This window comes from Talpa occidentalis, unplaced genomic scaffold (genome assembly GCF_014898055.3).
Source record: "Talpa occidentalis isolate TD23 unplaced genomic scaffold, MPIMG_talOcc4v2.1 talOcc4.17, whole genome shotgun sequence".
Lineage (NCBI taxonomy): Eukaryota > Metazoa > Chordata > Mammalia > Eulipotyphla > Talpidae > Talpa > Talpa occidentalis.
In genome coordinates, this window is record NW_023601754.1 from 24,600,942 (window position 1) to 24,611,439 (window position 10,498).

Below are 10,498 nucleotides of genomic sequence, written 5' to 3' on the forward strand. Positions count from 1 at the left end.
AAGTGGTTGGGTTATTTTACCAGGATATCTAATGCTAAAAAAATGTGCAAAATAGTGTCTTTTGATCCCACTACCTAAAGCATGGCTGTGGGAGCTGTTTAATCAAAGACAATATGCGCCTCCTCTGTGGAATCAACATTTTAGTTTTACAAAGAGAACTGTAATCCAGAAAAATCTTGCACCTCAACTTATTCCAGGATGCCCTATATTCTATTGCATAGATGCTTCCAAAAGAAAACACCCTAGCATCCTCATGGCCCATTAGACATAGACATCATTGAAAAAGTTTTTCTTCCAATCTCCAGACTTTCTCTGTACCAGTCACTGCTGAGCATTTCTGTATTACTTAAAACATACAAGGTGCTGTTACTAGCTTGAGAGTGGATGGCATCTTTGAGTATGTATGATATGTTATTCCTCTTTAGAAAATCAACCTTATTGTGATAAGGACTGAAATTTACTGCAATATGTCTTATCTCTGTGTAAATTCATAAAAGAATCCAATGACAGAATCCAAACTTCAGAAATGTATCCAACAATTAATGGGAAATTAGTGTACAATAAAAGCAATACCTTAAATTAGTGAGTAAATGTGAAATTAGTAAAAACTAAAACTGGTGGTGCTGCCTAGTCTACTATTTGAACTAGGAGAGAAAACTGGTTTGGATGACTAGTCACTAGAAAATACAAAGGAAGAGGCAGGATGAAGATAGTTGCTGTTCTCTTTTGAATATAAGGAAATTACTAGATAGATAAATAGATTGATAGATACGCATTCTGATTTTTTAAATAAATGGGATATTATTCTCTTTTTTTTTTTTTATGTCTTAAAGGTCTCCTGGAGATCATATAACATAGTACAAAAAGTTACCTCTCGCTTTTACCTATTCTTCGTGCATGATTTCTTAGTATAACTACATAGCTGATAGGGAAAATTTCTCTCTATAGTCTCATCTAAATTAACAAATGAGAGAGGCATGATGGATTAGAATCACCATTTGTAGCCTTCCCATGAAGCAGGAGATCTTGGCACAATCACCAAAGGCTGCTAACATCCCACAAAGGTAGACAATAAGGAATTATGGGCCTCTTGGCAAAACATCTCTAAAACTGTCTTGCCAAAAGACATCAAATCTGAACCTGACCAAGCATCTAGATTTAATTACTAATATAAAGAAAATACAGGGAACAAATAAGCATGTTAAATGACACCATGGGGGTAGAATCATAAAACACAGATTGCTAGAAACGCTCCAGGACAAAAGATACAGCTTATGCAACAATAGTAGCATCAATTATAACAAACACACAAAGGAATGCAAGAAAAAAAAAGAAGAAAAAGTAAATATATAGTAAATATATATTATATATATGTATGTAATATATATATAAGTACTACTATTCAATCATAATATTTCAACTGTGTAAAAATTTTAAAAATAAAAATCACAATTAAAGAAATAATAACACTAACTCGATGTTTGATGTTATTAAGGAATTATTAATATTTTAGGTGTAAAAGTTGTATTGTTGTTATAACTATACAAATAAGTATTTTTTATTCTATATGGACAAATTGGTAGACATCTGAGAGTTGCTTCATAATAATCTAGGGTGAAGTATGGGAAATCAGTTGGAATAGAGATGAAATAAAATTGGTTATTTATCAGTAATTGATGAAGTCAATGATTGGTATAGAAGAGGTTTACTATGCCAATCTACTTTTATGTTTCAAATTTGTACTAAATCATTTCTAGAATAAACGAGATAATCCCATAATGGCCTCTGCTACAATATCCTGGGAACTGGGCAGTATCTAGGATGTAGTTTTCCAGGATGAAAATGACATAGTGCAACATCCTCCTCCAAAGACACAAGACCCATGTGTGATCTTTTCACCCTCATCTCTTTGGAGATGTATTGGGGGTAGAAAACTCAATAGGCAAAAACCATGTTTTGAAAGCAGAGACAGATACTGTGTGCCCCATTTATTGCTTATCCTAAATTATAAACACTTTCAGCTAATGTACAAGTAGTTAGAAAGACAAGGAGCCTATAAAGATAGTATTTTTCTGCACAGTCCTCATATCTGCTTACTTATTCCAAACTCTCAAACATGACCAGAGATGGAGAACATTCTCCTGAACATTTGTGGTGAAGGGATTTTTTTTTTTTTTTCCTGAGCAAGAAGTGTAAGCAGGAAGGAACAGCCCACCTAACTGGAGTCAAAAAGAAAGGTGTCAATTTTCCCCAGCATTTAGAAAACAAGACAAAATTACCACTCTGCCTACACATGGGAATAAAAAGAGAATAACACAGTTCCCGGCTTTCTTGAGTTCAGAGGGAACTCGGGGTTTGGGGAGGGAAACAGGAAGAGTGGATCTCCGCAGATGCTCTAATGCTTGCCACAAAGGGATCAAGGCATCTCAATCAACTCTTGAGGCTTCTTTGAGAAGAGGGACAAACTGAGGATATGGCCAGCCTCTTGCAAAGTCCCAGGAATTTTGAGAGTAAGAACAGAGTGATGCCTGCAAAACAATGAGCCAATGGGCAAGGAGCAGAGAAAGCAACACCGACATGAGATTCTGCACAGTTGCATTGTCCTCTGTGCAGTGCATGAGCTCCCCATGAGCCTCTGCTTGCAGGGTCAACTGGCTAATTGACCCAGAATTATCTACCCCCCACTTCCACTGACCCATATGACAGGGGCTCTTGGAGCCATTAACAACCTAGGAGACAGTTCTGTTTCCGCTTGGACTTGTCCCTTGAATCACTCTAGGATCATCATCACCGTTTCTCCACTCTTGCACACACTTACATCACTAGATCAGAGGGAAAGAACTAAGACAACTGCCTCTTTGCCCTGGGACCCCAGAATCAGGGGTAGTCAGGCAATGTCTGCACTCCACAGCCAGCAGAAAAGTAGACTTGGGGTTAATAGCTCTGCTGACCCTACAACTCAGAGTTCTAGAATTCCTACTATGTTCCCTCAACGTAAGCCTGCTCTTGCCACCCCATTCAGGAAAAATAAATGGACATGAATAATAGGCAGATCGTTTTCCCAAAAGCCCAGATAAGCCACAAGGCAGGTATGATGAGCAGATAGTGTGGGTCATGCTGGGGAGCCCAGGTTTATCCACACCTAATACTCCATGAGTTTCTTTACTGATAATTGGACCCAACAGGACCATTCTGAATCATTTCTCTCTCTTCAGTTATCCTTTGCTTCCATCCAAAGGGTCAGCTTAGGGCTTAATTAAGTCAATTACTTTCTGAAAGGCCATCATGACACCCATTACAGAAAATGATAGCAGGCCCCATTCATGCTGTGGGAATTATTAGCTTGTCAGCCTCAAGGCTCACGGAGACAAAGGATCAAAAAGATAGAGGGATTCAGTTGTTCATCCATTCATTCATTTATCCTCTTACTGTGTGTATGTGTAAAATTTATTATGAGCCAGCGAGTCGGAGCTAAAGGCACAGTGGTGAGCAGAACAATCTTATTCCTTGCTTTCGTGGGGCTTATAGCTCAGTGGAAGACACAGAAGTGGATTCCATTACACCAATAAATATTCTGCTACAGATGAAGAAAGACTGTAAGATGTGATATAAAGCACAAGCTTATTCTATACTGTGGGGCCCAGGAAAATCTTTCTGAAGCTTAGACTAGCGGGATGAACAGGAGTCAGCCAGGCAGAGGGATGGATGTGTCTTCTTAGCAGAACTTTATACAAATTGCTCTTTGCTGGGAGCTGAAAAGAGGCCACCGACCAGAGATGATACTATTTCAAGGAGATGGCTGTGGGGTAAGACCTGAAAAGTAAGCCTTGTTGAGAAGGGTGTAGAGCTACACCAAGAGAGGAATGCGGTGTAGGGGAAACAGTACAGAAGTGGACACTGGAGTATCTAAATTCTGCATTACTGCTCATGAAGTCATTGTTTGTTCAGAGAGTGGGGTTCTTGGCTTCACTCAGAAAAGTTTCACCAGACCTCCCCTTTCAGTGGCTGGTGAGTTTCCCAGGCAAGTTTCTCCATGAGACAGAGATGCTAGTTGTATCTAAAAGGGCAGGTTTATTATAAAAGGGAGAGAAAAATAAAGGACACTTGCATAGATACCAACGGGCAGAAAGGGCTGCTTCAAAAGGGACTGGTTTTCTAAAAGAAAGGCCTGCATGGTCACGGGCCGGCAGCCTTGGGCGGAGCTGCCTCTGCTGAAGGAAGTCAGTGAAGAGAAGCCCCGACATGGGCACAGGTCACAGGTGGGTAGATGGGCTGCTGCCCTGCAGAAGCAGAGAGTTGGTGGATCTACAAAAGGAAAAGGTCGGGCCTCCCTGGTGGTGCAAGGGGTTAAATCTCAGTGATATTACGCTATCCCCAACCACTGCAGCACGAGTTTGATCCCTGGCCAGGAGGGTGATGCACATGGCACAGCAGACCTCTCCTGTCTCACCCGCTGCTCCCCTCAGCAGTGTATTTCAGTCAGTCTGCCTGTTCTGCTCCTCATTCTGTCTCTGGTGAATCCTCTCACCACCTGCACCTCTGGTCTGCACCCCTGGCCTGCACCCCAGCTCTTGTATACATAAATAATCTTAAAAAAAATAAGAAAAGGCTGGTGGAAAGAAGCACCTACATAGGCACAGGTGGGCAGAAGGGCTGCTGCCCGCTCTGAGCACAGAAATTGCACTGAGTCTTCTCTGTGGGAGGGGCTCATTCCTTTGTGCAGTGTTTTTGTTTTTTTTGAATAATTATGTAGAATTTGAAAAGGACCAGAGAATCTACAATGGCCCTTCTTTTACATACCCTCACCTCTGGCTTGCACCCCCTCATACTCCCTAACAGCAGTCAGACACTTGCTTGGGTCTGCACCTGTGTGCCTAAGGATTTTTCATTTCTGTAGCTGGTTTAACCAACTATGTTAATTACTCCTTCCCCCACCCCCAGCTCCTGGCCTTGTGTGAGCCAAGTTTCTGGTCTTGTGGTGTCTCCTTTCTAACTTTTTTACTCTTAACCTCCACCAGTCACACTGGGTGTGCAGGCCCAGGTGGTTGGGGCACGCTGCATGTCCTGGGGTAAGTATGATCCCTGCATTTGAGGGAAAAAATTATGAAACTATGAAAGGGGATGGATGCAGAAAAATTGGGACAAAGAATGAAAACAAAAGCTTCTGGGATGTTTCTCAACCCAATCTTGGATGTCAAGATAGGTTTTGTTTTTGTTTTTGTTTTTTGTTGTTGTTTTTCTTAATATTTATTTTTATACAAGAGCTGGGGCATGGGCCAGAGGTGCGGGAGGGTGAGAGGATTCACCAGAGGCAGAGTAGGGAACAGAACAGACAGACTGACTGAAATACACTGCTGAGGGGAGCAGCCAGCGCGACAGAGAGGTCTGCTGCGCCATGTGGGAATCGCCCTGGCAGGCCGGGAATCAAACCCACGCTGCAGAGGCTATGCACAGCTTTACAGCACTGTGCTCAACCTGCTGCACCTCTGGGGAGGCCCCCAAAATAGGTTTTATGCCACAAGTCAATAGCACCCAAGCCAGAATGAGTCACCCAGGTCCACTCAGCAATTTCAGCTTTGTCCGCTTCCCCCAAGGGTCCACCCCCATAATGCAAATCTCTGGTTTCCATGCTTGTCACCTCATCCTCTACATCTCAGTGGGCTCAGGGTCCCGTGGGAGTGTCCCAGTCTCGTTGCTCTGGTGCAAATGAGAGTTGTTCTAGTGTCTAGTTTGATCCCACTGGACTCAGTGAGGATTTGATTTCTTCAGTGGCTGTCCAGGAGAGCCAGGTCACTTATCATAACCTGGAAAGGTGGAGGCATTGAAGGTCCATAAAGTGGACTTTAGCTAAGGGGAGGTAGGAAATAGAAAGAAGTAAGAAGAGAAATCTCTTTAAAATTAAGTTAACTTTTATTAAGGCAACACTGTTGGCTAACAACTGTGTGTGTTTTAGGGATATAAGCTCACAGCTCTTCAAATGTATGTTATCACATCATCCCCACCATCAAAGTGCCAATGTTCAGCCACCATAGTCCACTGGGGTCCTCTGCCCCGCTCTCCTCTTCCCCTTCCCTTTCTAGTAGACTCATTTCTCAGTCAGATTTCAAGGGTTTGTTTTGATTTGGTTTTGTCTATTCCTTTGCTTTGTTTCTTTGTAGTCTACAAACTAGTTAACTCATCTGGTATTTGTTTTTCTCCTTCTGACTTATTTCACTTAGCATAATCCCCTCCAGTTCCATGTCATTGCAAATGGCAAAATTTCACCTTTTTTTAATAGCTGGCTAATATTCTAGTATAAATATAGACCACATCTTTATTCACTCATCTGCCCTTAGGCACTTAGGTTGTTTTCCATAACTGTTGTAAACAGTGTTGAGATGAATATAAGAGTGCAGATAGCCCTTTAAAGTAGCAATTTTGGATTCTTTGGGTAGATGCCTAGGAGAGGGATTACTGGATCACATGGCAGATCTATTTTTAATGTTTTGAAAAACATATGCCACTTTCCATAGAGGTTGAACTAGTCTATAGTCCTACTAACAGTGTACAAGATTGCTTTAACACTGATCTTTTTTATATGAAACTTTTTTATATGAACCATTCTCACAGGTATAAGATGGCATCACATTGTGTGTGGTTTTGATTTTTTATCCCCTGGTAAGTGATGATGAGAATTTTTTGTTTTTTTTTTTTGCATGTACCTATTGACCATGTTTTCTTTGGAGACAAGTCTATTTAGAGCTTCTGCTCATTTTTCAACTGGATTATTTGGTTTTTGTTTGTTTGTTTTTGTTACATGAGTTCTTTGTAGTTCTTGGATATTAGTCCTTTATCAGGTATATACTGTGCAACTATTTTAGAAGTTTCTTGACCTTCCTTCCCTAACACAGACTGTCCTGACACGGTATTCTCACATGTCCTCCCTGGCAATTTCCCCTGTGACTGAGCAACCAGCCTGAATTCTTGAGGAACTGTGGTCCCCTTGTTTTTGTTTTCTCACTTTCCCTGCTTTGTGCCCTATAACCCTCACTTTGTTCGCTGGGATGCACTTCCCAATAAAGCATTAGCATCTTAGCATTTCTTGAGGTCCTGTCTTCTGGGTTAAGATTCCAACTCCAGGCTGCCTAAGAGGTGTGTTGATAAAGGACTTGAGCTGAGCCCAGACTTGTGAATAAGGGTGCTGTTGTCGGTGAGCCAGGTCTGCCAGCTGTGAGTACAGCACCCCAGCAGCTATGATCCCCAAACCAGATCTTTCCATACACCAAGTCCCTAAACATACTTGGAGAACAGAAGAGGCAAAATCAAACTTGCTTCCAAAACGGAAAACCCAATAAGAAAGAAACATTTGATGTTGGGGGAACATAGGGAAAAGTGAATTAGGCAATACTTTCATTGGACTCAGCATGGACTGTGGTGCAGGCTGAACAAAAATATGGATAAAATAACTTCATTCAAAAATATGGATAAGGGGCCTCCCTGGTGGCACAGGGAGTTGAGAAGCAACCTATGGAGCTGTTCACAGCCTCTGCAGCATGAGTTCGATCCCCTGGCTCACCAGGGAGCAACATACATGGCGCAGCAGACCTCTCCTGACTTCCCCGCTGCTCCCCTCAGCAGGGCACTTCGGTCAATCTGCCTGTTCTGCTCCCCATTCTGTCTCTGGTGAATCCTCTCACCCTCCACATCTCTGGCCTGTACCCCAGCTCTTGCATCCATTAATAAATGAATCTTTAAAAAGTATATGGATAAAGGGATAGCAGTGCTCAGTTACTATGTATTGCCAGGCACTACGGTAAGATCTTCATATGTTCCTTGTCATTTTGTCAAAACGGTATTATAAATCATATACACTAATAAAAATTAACTTTATTGACAAAGGAAAAAAACTCAAAAATGTTGAATAAGTAGCTGAAAGTCACACAACTAAGAAGTGGGCTTTAGGGTCCATGCCCTGAACAGAAGCACTAGTGGGGTCCTCTGCAGCAGACAGGGCTTGATACCCCAGCAGAGGTAAGCATCTGTGACCGGAGGCTCTCCCAAGCCAGGAAGTAGGCCATGCTGTAGCTGTGCTTTCCATGACTCGTGGGGACAGAATCCTGAGTCAGAGAAAGACAGATGCTGATCAGGGTGGGGAAACCAACTATACAGGGTTATTTGAAGGCTAATCCTATTTTTGAAATTCTAGAACAATGGCCTCAAATATCCATTAGAAGTGCTCCTCTACTCCACATCTCACATTGCAGGAGACTCTAAAACAACTTTCAATGCTTCATTATCCATTTCCAAAATTCAATAGATGTGACTCCCATGGATTTTCATTAAGGGAGACTCCAGTAGAAGAGGAAGAGTCTAGGGGTTAATAGAGTGCCTTGGGCATCATCTCGAAGGAGTAGCCTTTTCAGACAAAATTCTCTCCAAATATAGAATCAGAATGAGGATCTTAATGCTAATTAAGATAGAGGAAGGACTAGTGTCTTAATAAATGAATGTCAACTGTTCTTTGCACCATCAACATGTGGAAAACAGGGTGGGGGTGTCTACAGGGTGGTCAATTTGCCAGGGCGGGTGTTAGATGGCTTCCACCCAGGGCGGTACTCTAAATGGTTAATTCCCCATCTCTACTGCTGCTTACTAACATGGGAATATGATTAGAAATTAGATTCTCTGTGAGAGCCTCAACTTAGAATTTAAGAACTTTCACTGTACAACCATTGCAAAACAATTACATAAAGATTAATTAGCAAATTCCCCAAACAGTAGTAAACAGCAAAGTAGTTTAATTAAGACCATTATCTCTAAAATCTGAACGTTAATAACAGTTGTAGCCCAGGGAGGAATAAGAGACAAGCCGACAAGGTGGGGGCAGAAGAGAATGTCCAGGCAGGGCTCCCAGGCTGCCTGCACCTGCGCTGGCGCTCCTGGCTAATTACTCTTGAGAACCCTCTGGCCACAACATTTTACAAGGCCCAGGCTCCTCCCGTGACTGTGGCCCTGAGATCCACTGCAGACAAACCTGTTACAATCAACCTGCTTCCAAAGAGAGGTCTTTAATCTCAAAAGAGAGGGAGGCAGCAGGTGGTGCAAACAATAACACTTTCTACCGAGGAATTAATAAAATTTGGAATTGTCAGAAAACATCTGTAACAATGACACTTGTCTTTCAGAAGACACTGATAAATTTTACCTCAACCCAGACAATTCACCACAGACCCTGAAAAAGAAACTCAATTAAAGTGAAATTTAACAATAATGCCATTTGGTGAGCACATGCACTGGGCCTAGTCCATTTCTGCACGAGCTCATGTTGGTGCAAGAACGTCGCACAGCCCCAGAGGAATAGCTTGGCCCCACATGCAAGGAACCTGCTCTTTCTAATTCTAGGCTTATTTATTTGCCTCGGTACTACACAGGTCCCCTTTGGGGGTGCAACAGGGTAAACCTATTTCAGGCAGAGGCGTTTATCACTCTGTGAGCCTGGCATGAATTACAGCATAGACTTGACAGTGATTGACATCTCTAAAGCACGCCAGCAGATGAGCCGGATTCAGACACACCTGGCCTCAGCCGGGACAGTTGGCATTTATGCAATTACTCTCAGCAGCTAAAAGGACTGGTCTGGGCTGGAGTCCCTAAGGAACAGGTGGGGAGATGCCCCCCTTCTCCCCTTCTAGTCACTGATTTAGGGGGTAGTTAGGAAGCCACCTCCTGGCTCACTGTACCAATTCTACCCACCCTCAGCCCACCTCATCCTCACAAGTGATCACTCTCTCTAATACAAGGCTCTGGCCCCTCTGGACTGCCCTCATCCCCCCACCCCAGCAGAGTCAGACTATCTGCCTGCAGCCTGGCTACTTATTCTGCTGCACTCCAGAAATTATGCAAATCACAGCTATTAGTGTAACAGCTTCTGCAGATTTCAGAAGGAAAAACGGGGAAAAGCACAACCACAAAATCCCTGTGCTTGGTTAAAAGACCATGAATTTCCCGATTCTCCTCATTCAATCTTGTCAATATGATATTTATGCATCTGAAGCCTGTTTTTTAGTCTTGTGAATATCTATAAAAGAGACATCAGTCAGTCAGCAGAAACCTCTGGAACAGCAACCATGAAAGAGAATAAAGGGAAAAACCCAGCTTGAATCAGGAAGAGGGAGAGCACTAAATGGTCTGGGGTCACTCTGGTCTTGGAAAATGCAGCCCCAAATCCACTCTGAGTGCTCCCTGCTGTCCTTTGGGAGTGCCTGGCTCCCCTTTTCATTTACCTCACCCACTAGATGGGAAGCTTCCTGAAGGCAGGACCTGTATAAATTCGCCCGGCCCCTGCACAGACCCGAGTGGTGAGCAGGCAGAGCAGGTGCCCAGCGTGCAGGGAACCTGGGCCACCATTTCAGTGGAGCGATGGTCCTGATGGAACAGGCAGCACAGCAGCAGCCTGGGGGGCAGTAATGTGACGTTTCACAGAGGTCTGTGTGGAGATGTGGCCATCATGCCTGAAGGA